A 27,706-nucleotide genomic window follows, 5' to 3' on the forward strand; every position below is an offset into this window, starting at 1 on the left:
TGAGGTGAATTGGGAATGCCATTTGCTTTCTGTCCGGCACCCTACTACGTTCCTCCTGTCATAGCTTTAGCCCATCGGTGTTAGAAGATCTTTTCCTAGCCCTTCCTTATCCCCAGTTCAACAGCTTCTCCCACTCCTCCCCTCCTTACTGCAGCCCCAGCCAGAGCCTGGCTTCCTGTCCTGTGCTCAGGGAGTCTCCAGGTCTAACACCACATTTGCAGATCTTTCTAGCTTCCCAGTCCAACTGGCACACTCCCTACAGAAACCCTGCATGTGCCAGACATTACTCGACAGTCGCATGTGGCTCTATTGAGATGATAACGAGGAATTATTTCATACACCGGCTCATGGGACTTGCTGGGGACAGGTCAGTATGGGACGTGCAGGAAGCTGCAGGTGCCCACATGCGGGGCAGCACAGCCACCTGCACACTGGGGAACAGCATCTAGTAGGTCAGGGAGCAAAGCCAGAAGTCTCTTCCAAAGGTACTGCTGCTGCTCAGGAAGCTTCAGTTTCCTCCAAGGCAGGATCTCATCCTGCAGTATGTGAAATCTGGTCAGGAACATGGGCTGCTGTGACAGCTGGACACCCCCACACAGCCTTCAGCTGTGCTGGGATTCACAAAGACAAGTTCATCTGTATATGAAGGGAGCAGTTTCCCTGTAAAAACCCTTCTGGCAGATATCACCACAGGCTGCAACACAAGGCCACAGCACAGACCTCCTTGGGCAGTTGCTGCATGGGATGAAGAGACTTCCTCACGCCATTCTCACTGTGTTTGTGCACTAAAGCTACTGGGATTGGATGAGTAGTGCTAAAAAGCCTTGCTGGTGAGCTGTGCCTCACACTGCTCTCTGCTACACCAGCTCTCCTGAGCAGCAGGGCTCACAGCTGAGACCTTGAAACCACAAATTTCCCAAAAGAATCACAAGGGAGACATGTCTTGCTGAGGGTCACACGTGTCAGGTAAATAGCTGATGCGGTTGAGCCTATCAGGACAGTCTTTCAGCTGCATCTAGGATTCAGTACCTGCTTTAGGATCCTTTGGCAACAGCAAAAGAAGTTCATGAGATGCGAGCAGCGTGCAGGACTGGAACTCAGCAATGCCAGAGCTTCACAAGGAGCTTCCAAGCTTTAACACAACAGTTTCTGCTATTATTTTTAGCAGAAAGTCTCTCTGCAGGGCTCTGTGACAGACTAGCCATTGTCAGCAGGGCCATCACACTGGGTCCCTTCCCTGCCCACTGTCTACAAGCCAGAGACGCAAGGGTTCCTGAGCACCCCAGGGTCTGCTGCCCATGGCTGTTCCAGCTTCATGCCGGCTGTCCAGAAGCACCAGGAGATTTTCTGGGGTGCCCCACCTCTGGGCCTGAGGCCACTAGGTGTCATTGTCACCCAGGGATGCACAGCCTGGCCAGGGCTGAGTACGGGCCAACTTGCTGCACCTCCCATCAGCACAGAGGCACTCTTGGACCCCAGGCTTCCTTGGCACCCCAGCCCTCACACCGGGGCCTCCACGGAGTGCAGAGAGTTCTACTGGGGAAGCAGAGCCACGCACCATGTGCCTGTAGCAGATGCTTACTCCACTTTCTCAGATAAAGGCAGCACAGAGATGTCTGTTGCACACTGAAAGAAGGGCTAGGCATCCCATACTACCTTGCAGAAAATTTCCACAAAACACTAGCTCTCCTTTGAGCAAGCTCAGGTGACTTTCCAGCCTGAAGAAGGGCACCGTCTTTGCAGACAGGGTCCCAGCAGGAAACCCTTGTGGAAGGGACATCCCTACCACCTCTCAGCACCATGTACCCCAGCTGCACCACATGGTGCATGCCAGCAGTGCAACAACCTGGTTTGCCTTTGAGGAGGCTCAGGACAGAGAGTTGGAGAAGAGTTGGACTCCTTTCCTCCACCCAGTCCTGGCACTAAATGCAACATACAAAGGACACACCTGCACAAAAAGAAGAGGTTGGAGCACCTGCAGACCTGCAAACTGCCTGGATTGCAGCACCACATCTGTGCAACTGAGCACACACATGTATGTACCCCAGCACACCTGGGGAGAGGGAGCTGACAGAGAAATGAGGGGAAGAGGAGGAGGCAAGGCTGGTTGCCACAACACCTTGCCCCCCACACTGCCCTCTGCCAGCCCAGATTGCAGAAGAGACGCAGAGAACCACCGAGCACTCCTCCAGGATTATAAATACCAAGCCCGGCAGCAGCAGAGCCTGGGCTCTATATTTAAACCCCAGCTTAGGTCACTTCCTTTTCCCAGCAGCTCCCTCCAGCCCCCACCCCGTTGCCTCGTATTTGCATGCCATCGTGACTAAGGCACATGGGGTGTAAGGTCAGAGGGGAAGCGGCTGTGCAACTGCCTCGCAGGAAATTCCACCCTGGGAAACCTTTCACCTTCCCCAGTGCAGAGTGGATTGGCACGGGCAGCAGAGATCTTGCTGCTGAGTGGTGGCAGCTGCCTGTGGGCAGTACTAGGACTCCAGTGCTGGGCTAGAAAGGAAGGGAGAGACCTTGAGGAGAGGGGAGCCACTGCTCCCCATCTGGCTTTACCATCAGTCTGGGCTAGCACTGATCTGGAGAGAGGTTGCCCCACTGTGCACCCCAAGAGAGCAGTGCTCTACCCCCTCCCCACACTTCACCTTCACCCCCAGAAGCCTCCACTGCACCTAAAGCTGAAATTCCCCAGCTTCTGCCACTTGAGGGGTGCAAAGAAGCACAGCCTTCCCCACAGACCTCCAAGTCCCAGGGGCTACTCTGCCCTTCCACAAACACTCCCACAGCATATCGAGCTCCTCCAGAGACACAACGCGCTAACCCTGACCCAGGCCTCCAACCACCCAACGGGAAACAGGCAGAAAGAGCCAGAAATCATCCCGTTTCACTAACTGCAGCCCTCTGGGTCAGGCAACAAGCCTCCTGTGTAGCAGCAGATGTACACCCACAGATGGGGAGAGGGCCCAAAGGCAGCCTGTCCTGGGGCTGCTCACAGAGAGCCCTTCTGACCCACCAGGAGAGACAGGTCTTGTTAACTTACAACTGGCCAAGTAGGCAAGGGCTTCTGAGGCTCTCAGGAAGCTTTGGGGTTTGCAGTGGTCCTTGCGGCCAGAGCCCAGGTGCCCAGACTCGGCCAGATCAAGCTCTGAAGCAGTTTGCACTAGGTAAAATCACTGGGTACAATCACAAGTGCTCCCAACTCAGCCCCTGGCCCTCCTCAGTCAACTCCAGTTATACTCTTATTTAAGAAACTGAACCTATTGAAAAGTTATTGCATCAACTAGAGACAAGGATACAAATGACAGGAGAAGAGTGCCAAGGCTACTGAGTGGGAGAAGAGGAGATAACAGATCTTTTGGAAGCAGGGTAGCTGTTTAGGCTATAATATAAGCAATTTGGCGTCAGGATGTGCAGAAGAACTAATTGGTGACTTTCACACAGTGTCTATTAGGTTTCTAAATCCTTGGCTGTCTGGATTACCAAGCCATTCTCCAGTCTCTGAGCTGGCATGAGACATGCCAGGGTCAATATCCCTGAACACCAACATCTAGAAACTTTCCCATACAGAGTCTTGGCATGCTGGCCAAACAGCTTTTCCTCTCCATCATCCCACAGATTCTGGAGAGGAAGTCTGTGACAGAGCAGGGGTGCTGAGGGAGCCCTGTAACGCCTGGAATCAGCTGACAGGGAAGCATACACACCAGAAAGCTGTGGAGAAGCATCACTGCTATCAAAAGACAGGCAATGCAGAGCTGGCAAGCAGAGCAGGACATGGGTGTCCAGCTCCTTTGGCCAGCAACAGGGTACTTGTTGTCCTCTTTGGCACATGGACACTGCACTCTGGCTCCGAGCCTGCACCTGCAGGGAGGCATGTCTGTGCCCTCCAAGGCTGTGTCTCCACCATAGGAACCAGAAGCCACAGCAGACCCCGAGCAGCTCGTTTGCCTGAGATCACATTACGGGACAGGAAGGAAGAAGGCACTTTGATCAGCCTGGAATTGCTTTAAACAGCTTCCACACGGATACCTCAGCCATTGGAATTAGCCCCCCAAAACCCCAAACATCCCATTCCTAAAGACATGTCCTGCTCTGGCATGCACATCAGGGCAAGAGCAACCCAGCCACCAACGACCTGCTGGAACGAGGGCTGTTCCCAAGGCAAGGTCACAGCAAAAAGAAGCCTGGAAGAAGGCAGAGAGCCTCCCTATGCCTTGTCAGAGGAAATCAAGGCTCAGCAGGGCCCTGCCTCTCGGGTGTACGCCTTCACCACAGGCACATGCTGGCTGTCCTCAAAACAGCAGCAAGCGGCAGGTTTGGAGGCAGCTGGCAGAGACAGGCTGGTGCTCCCCTGCAGCTCCCCTCCTTGCACTCAAGAGAAGAGGGACCTCCTGCCTCAAAGACCTGAGACAAGCTCAGTTGGTTAGAACACGGTGCTAATAACACCAAGGCTGTGTTGGTGTTATTCACTTAAGAGCTAGACTTGATGATCCCTTCCAACTCCAAATATTCTGTGATTCTGTAATGTATGCCTGCCCTACAGCCTGCTCCTGGCAGGCAGAGGGTTAACGATGCCCAGGGAGCCGAAGGCAGCCTCCTCCTTGCCCTCTAAGGAACAATGGAGCCATTGTGGGAGGCCAGGCAAGTGTGGGCAGATCCCAGGACTGGCAGTTGCCCAACTGGGTTCGTTGTTACTGCCAGGCTCTCTCTCTGCCTTCTCAGGTAGGAGGAGAGCGGTGGCTCCTGGCCTTTCCTGTGGGCCCTGGAAGAACACAGGACCAGCCCAGCCACAGGAACACCACGACAGCATGCCCAGTGGCCCTGCTGAGAGCAACTTCACTCCTACCAATTTGTCTGGGTACAAAATGCAGTCAGACAGCCACCAGCACTAAGCTGCCAGCTGACACCAGCATGCAGCAGACCAGACTGTGAGCCGGCTGCTGAGTGCTGCCAGCACTGCACCTGGGTCTCCAGCAGGATCAGCTGTGCTTCCAGGATGTGCTGGGGGGGCTGCAGCACTAGAAACTAGGTTTTTCTCACCCCAAAGTCACATTTCAATGCAAGTGATGACCTGTGACCTAGAGCTTCTGGGAAACTCAGAACTCCTCCACATGACACACAGGTGAGAAGTGAGAGCACAGCTTGGGGGGGAGGGGGGCACAACAACAGCGACTGTTTTCCAAGTCTGAAAGTGTGGGAATAAGCAAGGAAGCAAGTAGCTCCAACATACTTCCACTCTCTACAGATTTGCATCTCCCAGGCCCAGCACATCAGTGTAAAGAAAACTTGGGGATGCTCTGAATTCACACCCTCAAGGCACAGACCTGACCCCTGGCGAAGTGGCAGCACCACTGGAAAGTCCCACACTGAGGCAAGGCCAGCACTCTGTCATGCTCCCAGACTTTCCAGCAGAGCCTCGTGCCCCCTCGGGCATGGAATCAGGGTACACAACAACAAACTCGGCTCACTGAGGCATACACACTGAGCATCTGCGTGAAATGCTTGGCCAAGAACCTGACTCTGGCCGAATAGCCTGACTTATGAGCCACCTCCAACATCACAAGCAACTCCGGCTGGTCCACAGGTGCACAGCAGTGCAAAGACAAGTGGAAAACAGCTCTGTACTGCTCAGCACTGCCTCTCTGGGACTCCCATGCTGGGCACAAGCCGGTAGGCAGAGTGCAGCTCCAAACATCTGGATTAGTCTAAGTCCTGACAGAGGAAAGGTACAGCCCAGGTGCATGCCGTGCGTGCCACTGTGCACAACCACCACAGCTCAAACGCCACAGGATCCACTGCCTATCTGGGAGGGAGATGTGTCCTTTTCCACTCAATGGTGCAGCTGCTTCCCCCGTCTCACAACTAGACCCATCAGCAAATTTGCAGATGACACCAAGTTGGGAGGGAGTGTCGATCATCTAGAAGGCAGGAGGGCTCTGCAGAGGGACCTAGACAGGCTGGAGAGTTGGGCTGATTCCAATGAGATGAGGTTCAACAAGGCCAAGTGCCGGGTCCTGCACTTTGGCCACAACAACCCCTTGCAGCGCTACAGGCTGGGGACAGAGTGGCTGGAGAGCAGCCAGGCAGAAAGGGACCTGGGAGTTTGGATTGACAGGAAGCTGAACATGAGCCAGCAGTGTGCCCAGATGGCCAAGAAGGCCAATGGCATCCTGGCCTGTATCAGGAACAGTGTGGCCAACAGGTCCAGGGAAGTGCCCCCAGATCACTCTCCCCCATTGCTGGTACTCAGCTCCGTGAAGGCTGCTTCAAGACATGCCAGACAATTTAAATAAAACACTCTTTCAGACCCCAAACAGGAGGCTGGCTGCTCTTGAAGAAAGGACTGCAAATAGAGCTGTCACCCCACTGCCGTGCTCCCCGCTTTGCGGCTAGCTCTGTTTAACAAAGCAGCACAACCCACAGATGGATTTTGCTCTTCCCTAAATGCTCAAGCATGAGGGCCCAAGATGAGGGCGGGTAAAAACATCTGACGGCTTTGACAGGGCAGGGTTTAATCTGCATCTCTTTACAAGACTGCATGCCTGAAAGAAAACACAATATCTCCTTCCAAAAAGGAAAAGGAAGAATCTGGGTAACCTCTGGCTAAAAGAGAAAGGGGAAAAAAAAAAAAAGAAAAGAAAAGAAAAAGAGAAAAAATGAGGGCAAGAGGGACAAAACAATCTTTGTCCTCATTTTGCTGGTCACGCAAGCACAGGGCAGTCACAGTACCCGCTGCCCCAGCTTGGACAGCAAATAATAACCACAGTTAGCCCAGTTTCATCGAGGCTTATAGAAACCAGGCTCCACGGTCTAGGGAAAGCTGCATCCCTGTGCTTAAGAAAGAGGTAGAGTATAAATGGGATTTCCAGACTACACTGATAATTGGCTCACAGAAACCAGATAGGACAGCACACCCTCAGAGGTCACTGCTCGGCTTGACCATGTTTGCTCCAGACACTGTCCCTTTAAACTTGGCTCCAGAGACCACACAAGGGTTAAAGCTGCCTATAAATATCTCTTCTCAGCAGGGCTGCTGCTCTGAACCCTCCAGCCATCTGTTCTAGCTTTCCCCCATCTAAGACTCTAACATCTGAAACACGCTCACAATTCTTAGGAGTGCTCCCAAAAATAGCCCAGTGCCGTGGCTGTGTCTGTGAGTGCATGTATGCCCTGTATGCCTGCGCCTGTGCCGGCACAAGCCCGGAGCCATACAGATAGGAACGCGTCTGCTTCTGTGACAGTGAGCAGGCCCGCACCAGCATGGGGTCTGTTTGCATCCATGCTGGTGTGGGTGTGCCTGTTTAACCGCAGATCCATGGGAATCCGCACGAGCGTGTTCACGCTGGTACGAACCTGCCTCTGTCCGCGTGTGCGCGTCTGTACCAGTGCGTGGGCGTGAGACAAGGTGGAGGCCTCTCTGTTGGGGGATGTCATGGCAATCCTGCCATGCTTTCTTCTCCGCAGGACACCAGTGCTGCAGGACACAGTCAGGCACCTCTCCTTCTGCAGCCTGGCCCTGCTTGGCCTCAGCATGAATCAGGGAAGTCCTGTCCTGGTAAGTCCTGCCATCCCCAGGCCCTGGCACTATAATCCAGACAGGGAGCCTACCCTACAGCACAGCAGGGAAGGGAGGATGCTGGTTCTCTCGTTCAATGCTTGGCTCAGCAAATTCAGCAGTCCCACCTCCGGGCACCAGAACCTCACTGCAAAAGCAAGTAAAGCCTGATCTGCATGAGGCCCAGGACACACCATCCTGCTCACATCCAGCTGGGGCTTGCAGGATTTCCTCAAACACTCCACAGAGAGAGCCAGGGCAAGGTTGTAGATATGACAGTTTTGGAGCAGAGTGGGCTCTGAGTCTCTAATAGCTCTTTCCAAATATCACAGACATCAGTGGATTCACTCTTCCTACTGCCAAGCCCATTAGCCTCACTCCACATGGGCAAACTCAGGAGACAACAATCATCTTCATGGTCAAATACAAAAGAGGGAATGAGCTGTCGGCTCCCAGTCTAGACATATTGTCCAGGAGCAGACCATCCTTCTGAGCATCCTCAGGACACAGTGCTGTCCACCTGCTCTGCGCCAAACACAGCTCATACTCAAACACCTGTTATTCACTGGGGACCATCACAAAGAAGCTCAGCCCTGCCTGCTGGCCCTGCTGACATCACATCACAGGGTGATGTGCATGCATGGCCCCAGGGAGGGAACAAGCAGTGTCCATCCTCCACGTAGTGACAACAGCCCAAGGATCAGAGAGCAGCTAGGTTTTCATCTCTAACTACTTACACAAGAATTATTTTCCCTTCCAAACCAAGTAAAACTACAGACAAAGCCTCAAACACAGAAGTGTCTGGCTGTACAGGATGGAGCTGTCCCAAGGTGCTCCATTTCTGCCAGTCCCTAACCCCCATGGGGATATGATGGGTAACACTTGCCACAATGCGGCACACATGGTGCTAAGCCTCCTCGTCCAGCACACACGCACAGAGCCCACTGGTGGGAAACACTGGGCGGGGCTCTCACAAGACTGTCCCTGCAGGTGTGAGCCAGTGGAAGGCCACTGTACTGGACTGTTGCACTACTGAAGTGTCATTTGCCTTTTTCCAGAGTGCATTCAAAAGGGAACCTGACAGGTATTAAGGTCAGAGGACAGAAAGTATATACCACCACCATTTTGGTCACAGTTTGCCAAGCTGCCCAGTGCCTTTCACCCCTCTGATGTACTGGAGATAGCCATCTAGCTCCAAGAACTGTAAGCAAGACTTTCAATGAAGCCTAAAATGCAGGTACTCCTTCAACTCAGGTGACAATGGAAATGGAGAATAGCTTGAAATTCCAGCTCTTCATTTCAGCTTTGGCAGGGAGATGTCCTGGGAAACAGCCTTGGCAGACTGAGTCAACAAAGCTATACTCTATTTCTGACAGAGGAAAAAAACCCCATTGATCCAAGTATTGATTTGCTGCAGGAGTTTGTGTTTGTTTAGAAGTTTGCCCATGGGTCAGACCTTGTTACAAGCGTCTTTTCTGATGATGAGGTTAGAAACAGACTGTGCTAAACTTCAGTCACCTGCCTGGGGAGCAGAATATAAGAGGTGTGGAAGTTAAGTAGTCCCTCAGGGTTGCTTCCCTCCCCCAACTTTAAAAACCATGTTGTTGGGTGGAGGAACACCACAAACAGCTGTAAGGCAGCACCTGCATTTTGAGGAGTGCAGCACAGAGAGGGTGTAAACAGGGGGTTGAAGGCCAGGCAGTTCATTGGAGGTTTCAATCGTGAGGTGGAAAGGATTTAAACAGCAGATCCATTTCAGGATTATTTTCCCCACCCCCTTCTGTCAGAAAGAGCAATGGGGTTTCAAGATCCCCACGGGTTTGCAATCCAACCAGGAAAGGGTTGGAAAATGACACCAACCAGGACAAAATGGAACTGACAACTCTTGTTTCCTTCTCTCCAGCATAACCAAAAGCAAACAGGTTAAGTACCAGGATCAAGTAAGCATCCCTAACATAGACAATTTCCAAAAGCACTGCACACAAAAAGTTCCTGTACCAGCTCAGGCCCCCACTGCGCTCCACGTTTGGTGGAAAATAATGGTATCCACTTCAGCACCCGGTCACAGGTGCCAGCAAACCACAGGCCACCACGTTCCCTTCCAAACTGTTCTTGCTCTTCTTCTGTCCTGGATATTTGCTGAGTGAATGACCACAAATAAATTTAAGGAAACTGTCAGACACAGTTATTCCATGAGAGACGCACTCAGGTATGGCTACAGAGCTCTCCTCTTCCCACACCTCCTCAACCCTACAGGCATAAGCTCTTAAGAGATGGGGAAGAGAAGTGATGACAGGCTGAGGATTAGGCACAAATGGATGCAGGAGATGCATCCCCAGCATCCTCCTGACCTCAAAGCTCCCCTTACTGCTCAGCAAACGTGCAGCATCTGTTACCCTCAACTCATTTCCAGCCCCAGAACCTCTGCCAACAAACACCAGATCCCAGCAGCATTTCTCACTTTTCCTCATCTGTTCTGTCCTGCCGCCACAGTTCCTGTGTGACCCACAGGCACCTGCACACTGCAACGCTTTCGTGGCTGCCTCCAGCTTTGTGGTACAGCCAGGGCCACCAGCCATCAGAGAAGAGATGGGGGCAAACCTACGTGTGCACAGACATACCTCTTGGACAGTAACATAGCTATCGTTCCCCCCATGCCTGTATTCCCCATGTGACACATAGCAAAGAGGCTGTCTCACCAGGAGCCTGTGGGTACCTTTACCCACTGTGCTCTCAAGCCTCTTTGGTGCACCTTTCAGTTCCCTTCATTTCAACAGAGCAAAATATTGTGGAGGATTTATTCTGCCTTTTAACATTTCTTAGCCCATCGCATGCTTTCCTGCTAAAACAAAAATCAGTAAATCAGTTTCTCCCCTTCCCTGCTTTTGAAGCCTTGGAAGTATGTCCCACAATTGAGTGGTTATATATGACAGAGGAAGCAGCAAACTAGTTCAGACCAGTGAGGTATCCTCAGCTCCCCGCGTGGCTCACAGCAGGCAGCCTCATGCAGCCCCCCTTGCTGAAGCACTCAGAAGCCAGAGTCAAGCTGGAGCATTTGCTGCAATGTATGCATTTGAAACAGCAAAAATCAACATACAAATTAAGAAAATCTGTCTCTGAAGCCAACCGGCCAATTTGCATCTGAAAACTCCTCTTTTGGAGGAGCTTCTTTTGTTTACAGCTCAGTAAGTTTTATTCCTGTGAGGTGCCACAGGCTCTGGTGCCCAGTGACCAGCTGGGACACAGTGAGATAATACAACCTGTCACGACCTATCATACAGTTCAGACTGAGACATAGGCTTGCCAGAAGCAAGGAGCAGAGTAGGTAGTCTTGCATCACACCTGCCTCACCCCCTCCACCATCTCCCCTCCACCCTGGCAACAGTCACAAGGCTGCCCACAGGTGGGGCTACAGAATTTGGATGCATAGGGAGTAAAGATGTCAATGGCCAAACCACAGGCCACAGGGCAGAAAACTACCCCTTGTGGTCCTGCCCTCAGGATACAGGCGTCGTGATCAACCCAACAGTAAGAGGTGCCTGAAACCCAGCCAGCTGCCCATTCAGACTGCCAGCAGAACAGCCAAACACCCCTGCTCCCATCTTCTTGTTGTTGGTTCCCATCTTGTCAGTGGAAGAGACAACTTCAGGGAGCATTTCAACCACCCTCATCTGTGCCATGGCATCCAGGAGCACTGGTAAGCACTCAGGAACCTCTCATCTCTTCCTGCTCCCTGAAAGCCAGCCCATTGCCGCCACAGCTTTTGGATGTCAGTGGCCAAAGGAGACTTGATTATCGGTTCCCATCCCTCCAGGCTTGGCCTGCCTGGCCTTGGGCAAGACACTTCACCTCTCTTCCCTCTATCTAATTGTCTATAGGAGAGCAGATGCTACCATCAGGCTGCAAAGGCCTCAGCGCAGTGGTCACCACTCCTTCCTCCCAGGCAGCATCACTGTGGGCAGAAGCAAGAAGGCAAAGCCAGGCTTCATCCTGCATCTTCTCCCCTTAGACAGATCCTGAAAATAAAAACCAGCTTCCACTTGTCCCAGCCCCAAGAGAGAAGGAGGCAGAAAGAGGTTTGTTGTCAATACATGAAACTGTCGCTAAGTGAAGAAGAAAAAAAATCTGGGGGGAAGGAGGAGAATGAGGGAGGGGACAAAACCACATTTTTACTTCTGGTGACCAGCCAGCTGACTGACTCAGCCAGTTTGGTCGCCTGCCATACAGATTTAAAAACAAAACCAAGCCTCGGAGAGGGGAGAGAAGGGGATTCAGATGAATGTGCTTTTTTCTTGTGTGTTGAGTAAATCCTAGACCAGCCCAAGACGTGCTTAGGAAAACGGCTTCCCTGCCTCATTGAGCCCAGGGGCTCAGCACAGAGCAAGGCGCAGCACAGGTCTGCCAGTGCCAGTGCAGTGTGAGACTCCTGCTAAGGCTCCTGGCAAACCACTGGGTCTGAAAGCCTAAGGGTCCAAGGCTGCCCTCAGAGCTGGTTTCCTCCAGCCACCCCAAGGGTTAGAGACAGCGATCCGGGTGCCCGGGCAGGTGCCTGCTGGGCGGCATGGGCAAGGCAAGGGTGACCTGCTGTATCTGAAGTGTCCTATATCTGCTGGGAAGAGAGCTGTGGGGTGGGTTGCCTGCCACTGCAGCTGCTCTCGAGCTGTGGGCTAGGGCTGCGTGCTGTGGGCAGCTCCCCATCTTCACCAGAGGAATATGCACAGGAGGTGGGAGGAGCATGAAAAAGGTTGTTTTGAAATACCAGCTCCTGTTTTATTTATCTGGATCCCACAGCGCCCATGGCACGGTAGCCACTTGTAACGAGTGCTTTCTGTTCCCAAAGCACTGTACAAACACGAACACGCGCTCCCCACGCCCTTTGCAGCAGTGCAACACCCTGGCATGCTCAGCATGGCACCAGACAGGCAGCGCTCACTGCCCCACGCCGACTTGGCATTTCCACACAACTGGATGGTCTCAAAATCGTATGTGAATAAGCAGTACTTGGTACTTTCCAGCTGCAGCAGGCATTACAAACACTAGCTGGTGAAAGAAGCCTCGTGAGCCTCCCACACAGTGATCTCCCATAGAAACTGGCCAGCCTCCCTGGCGATTAATCCCTCACTCACTGCAGGGAGCACAGACAGAATAAGTTACCTAAGGAGCTGATGACAGGTAAGCACAAACCCCGCTCTTATTCCCGTTTCAAGACAGCAGAACTGGGACACAGAAAAACCAAGGCCCTGCCCAAAGCTGCCCCAGCCATCAGCAAGGCTGAGAAGAAAACCTCTGCCCTTTGGTTCCTGGTCCCCAGCATGGACACTAAGACAGTAGTGAAATGGGGTCCGTCAGAAGTGCCCCACTAGTCCTGCAGGGGCTCAGAATGGAGATGCAGATGCAAACCCCACAAGTGGGAGGAGCAGGTGCAAGATACTCCGAGGGATTGCTGCAGTAAGACATCCAGGGAGCCCGCTGCTGCCAGCACTGGCTCACACAGGAAGCAGGCAGACAGACACAAGGACAGCTGCCAAGCGGGACAGGGCCCGCCGCTGCAGGGTGAGGGGCACTGCTCCCGGACCAGTGGCTGGAGCTCTCCCCAGCCTTCAGCCTGAGGCAAACAGGCCAGCCTCACCTTCAGAGGTGTTTCTGACTTGAGCAGGAGAAGCATGATGTGGGGCTGGGGGCAGGGGAGGGGAGCAACAGGCAGAGGTTTGCAGTGAGCTAAAAGGGGAGATTTAATAACTGTCGGAAAAAATGGCTGCTTTATTGCAGGCAGCTTGTAAACCCTGGAGCCTGAAGGTCTGGGAGTAATTTCTCCCTCCCACGTGCTGGGCTCAGTTTGTACTGGGGGTCAGAGGCCAGTGCTTTTCCAAAGCATTCTGGGACAGATGCCAACTGGAGCAGGCTGCTCCACACTGCTCCTGCAGCAGGGCCTGGGCTGAGAGCAACGAGCTGGAGCGACTGTTAACCCTTCATGGGTGATTCTTCCCTTCCCTCTCTCCTGGCTCCACTGTGGGGAATACAGCTGCTGAAGACCCACCAGGGCCACCTCACACAGGGCAGGGCTGGGGAGGCCACCGGCCTCCCCAGAGGGCCAGCTGGCATTTTGGTGTTGCCCAGGGCCTGTGCTCAGCCATCCATGTGCCAGCTCAGCCTGCTCCTGACTCGCCAGCGACCAAGTCCTGCCAGCAGGCCTGCTCCAGGAGTTGAACTAGCAGAGGAAAACAAGAGCCCAGTGCCTGGGGTAAAGTCCTGCACCAGCCTTGGCATGGAAGGAACAGCGGCTCACAAGAACACACCCAGCACCACCACAGAAGGGAGAAAAGCCACATACCACTCTCCTTGAGCCCAACACCAGTCCCTGCAGCCCATACACCTGCCTCCGCCATGCCACTTCCTTCCAAGAACCTCATGGGCACATGGGCACAAAGTCACCAGGGGCACTAACTGGGGCACCTGCAGGAGACAATGCTCCCATGGGCAGGGTCCTGCCAGACTCTTGGCACCCCTTCTCCACTCAAGGGAAGTATGTCTTCCCCAGCAATTTTCTGGGCCTTGGTGCTCCCTCTGCCTCCACTTATCAGTGCTTTCCTCTCATGCCCTGCTGCCTTCCCCCGCTCTCCCACACTGATCTCCTAGGGCAGGCAACAACTGGCCTCCACATGGCACCTTCTGCTTCTCCTCAGCATTGGGTAAACACCAGAACCTACCAGTCTTGTCTCCAGCTGCTGGTGACACTCCTATTCCCTGGTGGGGGCTTTAAAGACTGCCTGCCAGGGCTCCCTTATCTCCTCCTGGGCTCTGGGACAGGGTCCAGCTGGCTGGGGGAGGCATGGCTTTGCTGTTTCACCCCTTCGATGCAGCAGCCCTGGATCACCTGTGCAGGCAAGAGCAAGGCTTCCTGCAGCACTTCAGCTTCTCCTCCCAGGGATGTGTGCGAGTGTTTCTGGCCTGCAGCCCAGCCCCTCTGCCCCTACCCCACCGAGCATCTGGCAGCACACAAAGAGGAAGGGAGCTCAGTTGTGTTTCTCAGCAGCATCTCATCTCCCTCTCAGACACATGCCCCATCTTTCCCTTGCTTCATCTCCTTCGTGCTCAGTGCTGCACCAACGAGGAGGAGAGGCCTGCGACTACTGCCCAGGCAGACAGGAGACCTGAGCACTAAACTCGGGTCTGGCTGTTGGATCTGCTCCAGGCTTTTCCCCTCTGCACAGCGGCACTGGGCCCAGTTGCTGATGGGTGCACCGGGGCCTTTGATGGTGACACCACAGAGCCTTAGCCCTGTTCGCCATGCAGCCCCCAGCCCCACTGCTCGCCATCAGCCACACGCCCTGGCCTGGCCTGGCCCCGCAGCTCCCATCTCTACACCACATCACCCACAGGCACTCGGGTGATTTTGCCAACTCCTCCAGTGCCGTTTACATGGCATTCACAAAGCTCTCCCACTACCACTTCTTCCAATGCCAGGTGCACACATGGACCACAGCCTTGCTAACCAAACATGGAGCCAGAACCTACTGTCAACTAACTGCCTGCCAAGCAATACTCCTCCACGTAACACCACGCTTCCTCCAAGCTGTTGGGGGGGATCTGGCTGTGCCCTGCACCCCTCCACTGCAAAGATGGTCACAGCAAAGATGATCCCCCTCCCCTCAAACACAGACTTGTGCCTTCTTGTCTAAATGTCTTTGAATCATGCTCACATCTTTTTGATCCAGGTACAAAATGGCAAATTTCCCCACTGGCTTCATTTATCCCATCTTTCCAAGCTCCTGTTTTCATGTCCCACCTGCAATCCCTCCAGCTCCTTCTTCCAAACCTGCCTTTACAGTCAGAGCTGCTGAATCCTCTTTCATCCTCTACCATCTTTTCTGACTAATCCACATACCTCAGCCCTCCTTCTGGGCATTCTCTGAGATCACAGCCCGGCATTGCCTTCATGCTCCCAGCTACTGCTTCACCGGTTTCAGGAGAAAGGAGTTTGCTACGCCCCCCATGCCTTCTTCATTAAATCCTTCCGCTCCATCCCTCCCAGCTCCTCTACTCTCTGAAGAAGTCCCCAGGCTAGAAGCACATGAGATGAAGCCAGGGCATCCTGGCAACTGTCGCCTGGGGGACTGGCTAGGCTTGGGGTAAAGATCTCTCAGGGCTACTGCCACACTTTCTGGTGTCAAACACGTACACATGGGAACCTGGTGCAGCAGAGCAGAGAGGCTGAAGCCACAGAAATGCAGGGTACTTCCTAATGCCAAGGCAGCAGGACTATCAAGCCTGGGAGTTACTCTCAGGAGCCAGAAATCCACAGCCCCACTGCCCTCTGCATCCAAGGAGCACATCATCCCACCACTTGGCCAGACCAGAAAGAAACAAACCTTCCATCTCCTGGAAAGGGCCACATGAATACCTGCAACGGTGAACTTTGCCCCCCTTAGCTGCACATAACACATCCAAGCCAGACACTGGACCAAAGCATCCAGCTCTGGCACCAGGGCTGCAGTTCACAGCTGACCTTGCCGCATCTGCTCCAGTCAAACGGCTCCAAGCTTTTTGCCCCAGACTCCACGTCTGCCTTAGGCCCCAGGCACTGGCTGGAGCCCTGCCAAGGAGAGGGCTGCCTGTTTGAATCACGAGCCAGAACCCAGTAAGCATCACCTTTAATAAGCCTTTCTCCTCTATCAGGCACCCTGATTTTTTTCAGCTACAGTCTTGTGAGGCGGAAGGCTGCTTGGAGCCAAGCCAGCACCGGGGAAACCACCATTTCAAGGTCCTGCAAAGGTGCCTGTAAGAGCAGAAGGGAGCTTTGGTCTGGCATGCAGGGGGTGATGCAAAGAGCAGGCTGTTCACTGGGAAGCTGCTGCTGCTTGCCAGGAGGCGGTGGGGGAGGAGGCAGCAGATGTCCGCAGACAGCATTTGCCGAAAGCCTGCAGCGCTCCAGCCCAGTGAGGGGAGGAAGGCAGCCGCTGGTGCCACTGCTGCTGCACTGTAATGGAACAGGACAAACACGACAGAGTCCACCGAGAAAGCTTACGTTGCCTTTCCCTCTGATAACTGCTACTTCAGCGATGGGAAGTGGGAGTCCCAGGACCTCAGCCAGAGGTTGGAGAAAGACCTCAGCACGAATGCTGAGAGACCTCATATAAAGGAGGAAAAATCCCTCTCATGAAAACTGCAAAACCCTTCTTCCCCCAGAAGCAGTTGTGGCTGCAAATCCTGTAGCTGAGGCTGAGCCTGGCTGCGCCACAGCCCATGAGCTGCCTTTATTCCTGGCATAGGCGACAGACGGGCACTCCCAGCCAGAGCCTGGGCAAGTGCCTGAGGATGGATACACAGTAGAAAGAAGAAGAGAGACCAGAAGCTCTGGATGCAGCCTCCCCCTCTGACACTGGAGCCAAAAGGGGACACCCATTTTACCTCCCTCTCTTTGCAAACGGAGGACACAGAACAAGACCACCAGTGCCATGGCAGGCAGTCAGTGAGACCAATCCCAGCCACGCTGCTTTCGGTGTAAGCACGAGTTGCCGGTGGGGCTCCAAGGCAGCCCACATGGTTCTCGTTTCCTGCCTCTGGGCAGGGGAGGTTGGCTTCCTCCCCACCCCACAGCAGTAAGGCCGACCAGGGGAGCTTTGCAACCAGCAGCTACCCTGCAACCATCCTTCTCCCATGGGTTTTGTCCTGCACCTGCGATGTGGTGAGCCAAGCAGCGTTTGACAAGTCACAAGCAGCACCTTAGAAAATTGGTCCCTTGGCACTGGGACAGCTGATGGCAGAGAGCATCCTGACCATCGCCAGTGACTACAAGACCCCCTCTCACTCACTCACTGCCCAGGTTGTTCAAAGGAAAACCCCCTCTCACTCACTCACTGCCCAGACTGTTCAAAGGAACTTGAACAGACTCCCAGAAAAATCAGCACTTGCCCATTTCGGACTGAGAGGAACTGACTTCAGCCAGAGGGGTCTTTGGCTCATTAAGCGATACCATCTAAGGGCTTTTCAGATCAAATCAAGCAATTCCTGGGCTCCTCCTGCAGCATACTGAGATGCAGTCTGGCACTTGGGGTCCACTTGAGTCCTCTTAAAATAAAAATTAATGGATATGCAAATTAGACAAGGCATTAGACTAGTCTATTGGCCCAGGGCAACACACAGATTCCTCTCTGTTTGATGCTACAATCCTAACTCCCCCATGCCTCTCCTCCTTCCTGAGCCCAGGGTCAACCAGTAGCCATGGCTCACCAGAGCAGGGAGGACTCCGTGGACACACACCTTGCATACAACAGAGAGCCTGGATGGCACATGTTCTTCTTGAGCTGGGTCCCAGCTCTGCCTTGTCCCCTCCCTGATCATCAGCACATCAGGTCTGGTAGGAGCACTGCCAGGCTCTCACCTCAAGCTGAGCCACTTGCCCATGATCTGAGTCAGAGTCTGAGCACATCAACATCGGTGCCCAGTGAGGAGAGAAGGAGGTAGCAAGAGAAGTAAGAGCCTGGCTTCCTGGAGCATTTGCTATTGGGATTCTCCTATCGGTTTCCAAGAGAGATCAATGCTTTGCATACCCTCGGCAGCTTTTCCAAAAACACTGCAAACAGCCACCACAGCCCCACACCACACACAGCCAGGAACAGCCACAGATCAAACAGTGAAACAGCAGCCATCCAACATGCTCAGGACCAGGTCTTGGGGGAAGGGCAATGCCAAAAGAGGGCATTACTCTTGGACCTCACCTCTTGTCTCTCCCCTTCCAACTAACCAACCACCAGTTACAGCTCCCTCTTCTGCAGTCTTGTTTCAACCCCAGGCTGGGCAAAGCAATTAACCTCTCCATCTGGTTGCACTGAGATGAATACAAATCTCAGCATCACCCTGACAGGCATCAGCAGCCCTAAGTGATGACAACATCACCCCTTTCCACTGAGAGAGCTCAGAACATGGCACTGCCAGCATCAGCCTGAGAACCAGGAAATCCCAAGGTGGCTGGTTTGCTTCATTGGTGTTAAACCTACCGACTGTGGACCTCCAAGGGCCTCTAGGTTGATGCTAGGAGTGCTGGGGAAAGGACCTATTAACTGCTATTAATAATAGCAGCCTATTATTGCAACAGCATCAGAAAAATGCCCTGAGCCCTTAAACTATGGTAAAAAAAAAAAAAAAAGGAAGACTAAATCCTACTAATACAAGGAATACATTTTAATTATACTATGACTCTGTGATATTACTTTTGATTAAAAAGCATAATAAACCAAATGATAAACGTGTGCCACCAGTAGTTGAGTCTCCAAATACTCCAAAACCGCAAGGTGGGGTAGGGAGCAGTTCTTACAGGTAAGGTCCTGACCACACGAACAAGTGGAAAAATCACTCTTCTCACTAAAATAACAGATCAGGGCTAAAATTACGTCTTTATCAAAATATTTGGAAATGGCTGGACACTGCTGAAGTTCTGCTTTAGGCAAAGTAACTCCTTTTTATCAACAAAACGTTTACAACTTCAACTCATGAAACTGACTTTCAAAGAGCAAAAACAGGTTTGGGTTTTGGAGGGGCTTTTGTTTGCTTTGTTGGTTTTTTTTGAAACAGGTTCCAAAGCACAGATTCTAACACTGAATATTCTGATTTTTTTTTAATTTTTTTTTTTTAAGAGAATGAGGAGCAAAACTTGCATTGAATTCTCTAGCAGAGGCAGGAAGCCTAGGCAGACCATCACTGAACCTCTGACTTGTGGAAATGTTTTGGAAGAAAAGGTGCTACGGACTGAAGCACATCCATGCGCCTGTATTTATCTGTTTCCTCTGGGTTTGTACTGTTCTGACAGCAAAGAGGACAAACAGGGCTTGGTATTTTCTTCTGCAGTGTCAGGTTCACATGAAACAGGATTCCCCACTGAAAACTAGGAAACTAATTAAAGAGTACAAAAAACATCCACTTCAGCCATTCTAAACCATATATATGCTGATGGCATCACAGAAATAAATAACAGTAAGGTATTTAACTATATTTTCAACAGTCTTCCCAGCAGCTCCCCATGTGTTTTGAGCTCTGAGAATGAGCTGGGATGGAGAAACTCATCACTGCAAGAAGCCAACAGGAGAGCCACTCTGGTAATTCTCAGCAGCAGAATGAAGGTGCTTGGCCTCCCCTGTCAAATGCAAACTCAGCTTCTGCACATGGGCCCCGTGAAAGGAAAAGGGACATATTACTGATTTTCTAGGTGGAGGAGGGGATGCAGCCCTGGGGAGGTGCTTTCTCTCCCGCCCAACACAGCAGAAAGCTGGGGATGGGTGGAGCGATGAAAAAAGGGAGAGCAGGGCACAATTCTGGTGCCCACATCCCACTCTTAGTGCTGCCAGGCCTGCGCAGGCTGCCAAATCAAATAGCTATCCAGAGCCATGCTCCTGACAAGTTTAACAGGCAAAGCCCTCAAAGCAGAACCAGTGCGAGGCTCCTTCCACTCAGAGCCATCGCTGCTCGCATCTGACGCTCATCCACCACGACTGGCAGCAGCTGATGCCTATGGATCGCACAGAAACCTCAATCCCTCCTGCAGGAGAAGTTCCACAACTCCCCAGGCTGCTGCTTTTTTACAGGCTCCAACCAAGACCCCCATCCCAGTCTCCACAGATGCCTTTTCACCATTGGAAAGGGACCTGGAACACTGAGAGGACATGCAAGGAGGATGGCAAGGACCTTGTACCCTCAGTGCCTCTCCAGGCAGAAGTTGCTTGTCAAGAGATCCATGACATGACTGGTGGGCTCTCCTGAAGGAAACTAGACAAATGCAAGGGCAGACCTTCAGCACCTCACCAAAGGGGAGTTTATCCAAAACAGGGGGCTACCGGCTCCCTTCTCAGCACTATCTTACAAAGGGAAGGCAGGCAAGTCACAGCTTATTTTGTGTCCCAGTTTCTCCTACTGTAACATGGTTTCTAAGCCAAAGGGGCAAATTACACAAGACTATCCCTTATGGGTCAAACACTGTGCTGGCAGCACCTGTATTCGTACATTCCTGTGTCCCCAGCACCCTGTCAAGGCACTGTGCTGTCCCCTGTGATAGGGAGACCACCAGCACAGCACCTGGCAGCAGTCCTTCCCCTGAGCCTCGCGGACCGACGTGCAGCACATCCATGTGGCCTGTGACCACAGCAGAAATAAAATCACCACCATTAAGAAAAACCATAATTAGCAAAGATTGAACAGCCAGTGCTATGCTGGCAGCTGGGAGGGAAGACACAGACCACCACCTCCCTGCAGAAAAGGAGTCACTGCTTCCCTGTGCCCATAGTGCATCCTCTGAGCACCCTGCAGGTCTCACCCCTGCTGTGCCCGCCCTGCCAGAGGGCACCGAGCCCGCTTACCCTGATCTCTAGAAAGCATATATACGGCCATATACAAAATCTCTCTTGTCTTCTTTTCCAAACCCATCTCACCCTCTCTCAACTGGGACCCCCTCATAAAAGTAAGAAGAGACAGGCCTTTCCTGGCATTTCCTTTTTGTGAAAAGGCTGTAAAATTTTCCAAGCGTAGCCAAAGCCAGAGCAAAGTTTGTCAGGAGCTCAGCTCGTTAGGCGGCTGCTCAAGGAGCCCCGCGGGAGGCGCAGGCTGCATAATTCAAAACATCTTGGACCCTGGAAAAGAAAATAGAAACCAGGCTGCGAGAACAAGGGGGGCAGCTCCAGCTCCGGTGTAACCCCTGCTCTGGGAGCGCCCCATCTGCAGAGCTCAAGAGGAGCTCTGGCCCCAGCAGAGGTGCTACGGCCAGCCCAAGTGGAGCTGGCACCAGGCGGAGGAAATTCCAAGCCTGTTGCTTCTGGCAGCCATGCCGGGCCCTGGCTAGGACCTCGGCAACCTGGAAACCGGCTACTCAGCAATTTTCTTGCCATCCAGAGAGCTCGGTCTGAACCACAGTTTCACTTCCCCCTCCCTGCGTCGTAGTCCAAGAAGCAGGGAACACCAGAAGCAAAAAAACATTTGCTTAAAAGCTGTTGTGACCAAGGCTCCTCCAAACTGCTCTGCTCTGGGAGGACAGTTTGGAGCTGCTGCTGTCCCCCCCTTTGCATATGAGGGCAGACAGAGCAGAGGAAACTTGCTTGGACCAGCCCTAGGACTCCCCTGTTCCTTTTGCTCTGTGCCAGAGGAAAGTTCAAACAAGGCTACACAGAGGCAGGACACAGGCAGCTTTCAGCCCAGCCTAACTGCTGTGATTGAGGCCCGTCTGTGGCCGGACCCACTCCGTTCAGGCCCTGTCTAGGCTGATCCTCTGCTGCAGATCAGTACTGGAACAAATCCTGCCAAGGAAGTGGTGAAAGCTCCAGTGCTGCAGGGGTTTCCATAGCCTTGGCCAGCTTGCTGTTGGGAAGAGTCGCGCCCAGAGATGCAGCCCTTGCACTCAGTTACTGCCCTTCAGAGCTCACTGTCCAGCTCCTCACTGCCCTGAGCATGGAGACCTACAGCACAGCTCCTCAGGACCCTTGCAACCACTTTTTCATAAGCCAGCATTCTCTCCCAACTGCAGCCTTTCCCAAGGCCTGAAGCCCAGCACAACAACAGAAAGAAGCAACGGTCATTGCACTCACTGCTGGAGCCCCTGCCCATCCAAAGGGGAGCACAACTGTTCACTATGTGAACCCTGATACACAGCTATTTAGCAGGATCTTTCTTCTAAAGAGTATGTTAAGATTTTATTTTCCATTAGGAAGATTGCAATGCTCCACAAAGGCCCTGCCTGCAGAACCAGGCAACCAGTGCACATCTGATCAGATAGGTATCAAGCTCTGGGTGGCAAGTCAAGAAAGACCATTCATGAAGCCAACTTCAGCAGGGGACACACTGCAAGCAGAGAGAAACAGGTCCCTTAACTTCAGTCCTTAAGAAAAAGCTCGGTATGGCCCTCAAAACAAGGGTACAGCATTCTGGGAGAGGGGCATTTCTTTGCAGAGTGCATACCAGATGAGGATCATGGTGCTCTGTGGAGAACCAGAAGCTCGACTCAGTAGCCAAGGACAAGGGTTTGAGACTCTACTGTAACCACACCAGTTGGCGCTTTCTAACTTCAGCTGGGCAAATCCTGGATATGAAACACTTAGGGACTGGAAAGCTCACAGATGCACCGAGCATTGAGGATACTTTACGAGAGGTGCTCCTGACTTCCAGCTTCTTAGAGGACTAGAAAAGCCCACTTATACCTGGACTCGAATAGGAGGCTGAGACCCAGAGAGGCAGAGGAGTAGGAGCAGTGAGCAGGAATTGGGAATCCTGGCTTCTGTCCCTAGCACTGCCCCATATTCCCTTCCTTTCATTGGTTAAGTCACTTCCTTTCACTCTTCCTCTCAGCCTCTATTTTGAAGGTAAAAAAACTCTAGCCCTTGCTTCTCATAGTGTTTAAAACCTGTTCTGTGCTGTGACAAGGCAGAAGATTGCTACGGCCAGAGGCTGTGAGACACCCAGCGTGCAGGAGCCACGTTGCTCACACAGACCCCAGCGGAGCCTGGCATTTCCTGTGCTTACATTTTGAGAAGCACGGAGTCTGTAAACAGTCAGTGCCGCGGACCATCTTCTACACAAACCATATCCTGGCCTGTTCCTCTCCTCAGCCACTGCAGTAGCAGCTGAGTGAGGAAAAGGAAAGCTGCTCAGCTGAGCTGTGACAGAAGGAACAGAGCAACCACACACAGCATTGCTCTGGACAGCCCACCTGCAAGGAGGTGGCCCTCAAACCAGTAGCAGCAAGGATGGGGAAAATACAGCAATAGGAGAGGCAGAGTTAAAAGGGAAAAAAAACACAAAATAAAACTGCAAAAAAAAGCCCAAACAGCACTCTGAAGAGGCAGGATGGTACAGACGTGCCTGAGGAGCACAGCCCTCCTGCTCCCTAGCAGATCCATCCTGCAGCCTCCCACATACTTTGGGGAGAGAGAAGACCAGTATGCACAGGCAGGAACAAGGAGCACTCTGTGGTTTTGCTTGGTATTTGAGGCCATCTCTCACACAGGAGGAGCTCTGCTTCGCTTTCCAAGTCTTGCCCTCTCTGGCACGGATCACAAACCTGGCTTCTGGCCCAGGACTTGGCTACAGCAGCGCTCCTCACCAAACAGGGTGACGCCCCACCTCTGGGCACAGTGCACAGCCCAGTCCTAAAGCCATCTTGAGGCTATTACCCCAGCACCAGAAGAGGCTCCCCATCATCCCCCAGCTGGGATTCAAGGCATCTTGAGTCGCAGTTGAAAAACCCAACACCCAAACATCGGTCCTGCTCTTGGGGGGAAGAAAAACCCAGTGACCAAAGCGTTGTTTTCTCTAGTGGTTCCAGCTTAAGCTGGCAATCTGCACACACTGGAGAAGTGCTGTCACCCAAAGATGCCAAGGCATAGCTAGCATGTTCCTCTGCCTAGAGCTGCCCAGAAAGACACAGTAGGACAAGGTGCCCAGGTGAAGGCACTGTCCTCCCATCATGGGCAGTGGAAAGGGGCTGGAAACCATTGCCTGATGTACTCATCAAGGACACTGGAATACACTTGTGCCCAGACACCAGTAGCTGCCAAAGAACCAGACCATGACTCCAGAAAGTGTTGAGCAAGTGGGAACCAGGCCTCATCCCCCTGGCTGTGCCCAGCATGGACATGCATTCAGCAAGAGCAGAACAGGTTTCCCGCTCGTCTCTTCAGGGCACTGCAGCCCATCATTCTCACACTGCTTTCTCCAGTGGAGGGTTGTTGCCTGGCATCAAGGCACCCCTGCCCATTTTGAAGAGGCATGTCTCCAACAGTCCCTCCCATGCCTTGGAAGAGGGGCAGAAGGAACATAAGGTCCGGGCCCAAGCAAGCAAGACTCAGAGCCTCTCATCCACACCACGTGGTTTGGCTGGTGCTGCCTCCCCAGGAGAGGTTGAGGAAGGGCAAAATACAGCAACAGAAACCATCCCCACCAATCTCCAGTAACAGTTCCTGGGTATCTTCCACTCAGGGCTGCCAGGGGTGGCGCTCGCAGAAAGGAAGCCAAAGCAGAGCAGCGTAGATCGACCCACTGTAAAGCAGCACACAGCTTTGAAAGACAAGTTGGGAAGAACTGAGGAATATCTCTGTGTCCACCCTCAACCCCCACACCACACAGAGCTGCTGGAGATGCACAACTGAGAAGCAAAACAGACGCAATGCTTCCCAGGCCCCTTGCTCCAAGACAGTGATTTTTCCACAGCTTCAGTGCTATGAGAAATCTTCTAGGGTAGTTAAATCTCATGGAGATCAGCTACATAAAGTCAGAATCCACAGCTCCCACCACCCTCTGGAAATTCAGAACCACATGCAAGATTACCACAAAATGCATTTACCAGTCAACAATTAAGAGCTGAAAGCTGGCCTGTGCCATCCCTAGGAAATGGCTAGACCTGAGCAGATTAAACCCATTGCAGAAGCACATCTGGACCTCTGGGGGACACAGACACATCCTTGATGGCTAAGAACTTTCCCTCTCAGCAGCAGTGAAGCCCGATGCAATCACCTAAGACAGGGCAAAGAAGCAAGAACTGTTCTGATGCCAATGCTCAATGCTGAACTGGACACTGTACCGACAAGAGATAGGGCTGGAAGAGACAGAAAACAATCCCAGGACCCATCTTTTACTTGGGACCCTGCAACCAGCTGAAGGCAACCAGAATAACAAAGAGCAACACCTCTATAGTAGTATGAAAGCCACTGGTTGGGACACAGCTGATGCTCCCTGCAGAAGGAACCAAGGACCTCCTTCTCCAGCTACCACTCCCTTCCACATACCTCCACACAGCAAGAGCTGCCAGGAGGGAAAGCACTCACAGCATTCAGCAGGAGAGGACAGCAGCAATGAGATGGAAAAGCAAGGGTTTTTCCCCCCCCCAAAACAGTAAGTATGGATGAGACAATGCCAGCTGGGTCAACAACTCGATAGAAAAGTCAAAAGCTGAGTTGAACTTGGACCTCAGAAACTCCAGGCCAGCACAGGCAAGGTCCACAGCTTGTGGGCTGGAGTTAGCCTAGAGCTAAAGTGCAACTCCAGCACATCCTTGGCAGCCACCCTGGAGCAGCATAGCCCAGTGAGCTTGGTACATCCAGCTTTGTGATGGCCTGGGAGCTTCATGCAGCAGTCTGTCCCCTCTGTTACACAGTGGCCAGAAAGCCACCTTCCAACAGCAACAGAGTGAGATGCAAAAGGGCTTGAAAGTACAAAACACAACTATTTTACTTTCTTCAACTGAACAACTGTGGTTTCTAGTTTCTAAGTAAGCTTTCCTTCAGCTGCTGCCTATTTATTTCTTTCCCATGGATGGGGTCTGGAAAGAGGAAAGGGACTTTCAGGGGCAGGGAGATATTGTAACCACCTACAACACTGCACCACAGAAAACACCACAAAATGGATTTTCAAGGTAATGAAGATGCAGGTCAGGATGGTGGGGAGGGACCAATCACACCATCTGCCCTGCTAAAATGGCAACACACACATTAAAAAACAAACAAAAAGGTTCTTAAGCATTTAGGTTGTGAACGCTCTGGAAAAAGTCTCTGATGGAGTCTCTGTTGTAGAGAGAGCACACTGATACACTCATCTTTCCATCAAGGAGAATCACACAACAATGTCGACCTGGAGATTTTTGCACTAGAACCAGCTTTGGGTGTGTATTACATACCCCATACATAATGCTGGTGGCAGCCAGCATTATCGCAGGCACCAGAGTCAAAAGAGGTCTTGCTTCAGCACCATCACAGCCTTGCCATGCGACCTTGGGCAAATCACTTCCTCAGTGACTCACTGTTCTTATATCTCCTGCCACCAAAGTAGCAAAGCAAGGCACACACACATTCCCTATGTGACTGACAGACAGAAGGAGCTGCATGTCATTACTGCGTGCCTGGCATGAAACAGCATTTAGGCAGGGTAAAGAGCGGGAGCCACGTTTGCAGCACGGATCCTGCAGGTCACAAGTGTGCAACTAAGGTTCCTGTAGCACCACTCTGCAGCCAAAGGTGCGTGGTTGTCCCCTGTGCCATGCAGTTGGCAGCCCTTTGCCTGGCACAGCCAGGGCACAACCGTCTGATGCCGCAGCCTGACACCCTGTCATACGGCGCTGCCCCCAAGGCGTGCAGACGCTGCACACAACAACGCAACAGCCTGCCCTGTCATGTAGCATTACTTATGTGTTCAGATATGCATCCTTCTCGCATTTCTATTCCAGCAAGTGGTTGCTAGCAGAGTGGGGCTAGAACAAGTTCACCACCTGCTAAAGACACGTCCCTAATACAACGCAGGGGAGGTTTTGTTACATCGGTTCCTTTCTGCGTGCAAGGAAAACATGTACATGTAGTGTTTCCAGGCCAACCACATGCCTGGTTTACCTCAAGAGGGAACCGAAGCCCATCGAGAAGGACACCGCAAAAAGAAGGGAGACGTCTCCCCTGACACTTAGGATGGGCTCAGACAGGAGCGTTTGTTTAAACACCACGTGAAATGTGGCGAGTTCCAATCCTCCCTGGGGCTTTAACAGCACCGATACAGCTTGGTGTCTTGCAAAATCCAAAGCAGCTCCGGTAAAACCAGACGCAACGCGAGTAAGTTCTTTGCACCTAGAGAGGAGCTCCACTCGAGGCACTTTGGTCCTCGAGGAATCGCCTGCGACCGCAGCAACGAGTGACAGGGACCCGGGAAGAGCGGTTCCCGAGATGAAGAGCGGAGCGGGAAGGGTCCCGCGGACCGGGGGCAACGTCCAAGGCAAGCGGGGGCACTGACAGCACATCCGCAGCCGGCCGGACTCGGGGGGCAGGCCAAGTTATCGCCGCCCTCGGGAGCGGCGGTACGGCAGCTGGCCCGGGGTCTTCGGCTCGGACGGCGGCTCCCGGCGGCCCCCCCGTCCGGATGACAGCCCCGAGGCGGGCTCGGCTGCCTCCGGCTGCGCGGAGCGAGGGGTCGGTGCGGGGGCGGCGCGGAGCCCCAGTCCCCCAGGGCGGAACAATGGGGCGGCGGCCGCCGGGGCCCGGCGGGGCACTCACCTCGGCGGCGGCGGCGGCGGCGGAACGGCTCAGGGCAGGCCGGGCGAGCCCACCGGGGCGGCGCGGTGCAGTTCCGCGGGCTGCTGGGGGCCGGCCGGCGGCGCGGAGCCGGCGGCGCGGGCCGCGCTCATGGCCCGGATGCGGAGCG

At 53.0% G+C, this 27,706-nt stretch overlaps 1 protein-coding gene across 2 annotated transcripts in view; it reads right to left on the reverse strand.

Moving 5' to 3' along the window:
• The window catches only part of BCL9L (B-cell CLL/lymphoma 9-like), a 46,975-nt gene extending 19,325 nt beyond the window's left edge, over positions 1 to 27,650 (reverse strand). For both annotated transcript variants that reach the window (XM_017809583.1, XM_017809582.1), the window contains exon 1: positions 27,570 to 27,650. The gene's annotated coding sequence lies outside the window, so the exon portion shown is untranslated. The remainder of the gene's footprint in view (positions 1 to 27,569) is intronic.
• Positions 27,651 to 27,706: the final 56 nt, after the last annotated feature.

Source organism: Lepidothrix coronata, unplaced genomic scaffold (genome assembly GCF_001604755.1).
Source record: "Lepidothrix coronata isolate B3197 unplaced genomic scaffold, Lepidothrix_coronata-1.0 Scaffold27, whole genome shotgun sequence".
NCBI lineage: Eukaryota > Metazoa > Chordata > Aves > Passeriformes > Pipridae > Lepidothrix > Lepidothrix coronata.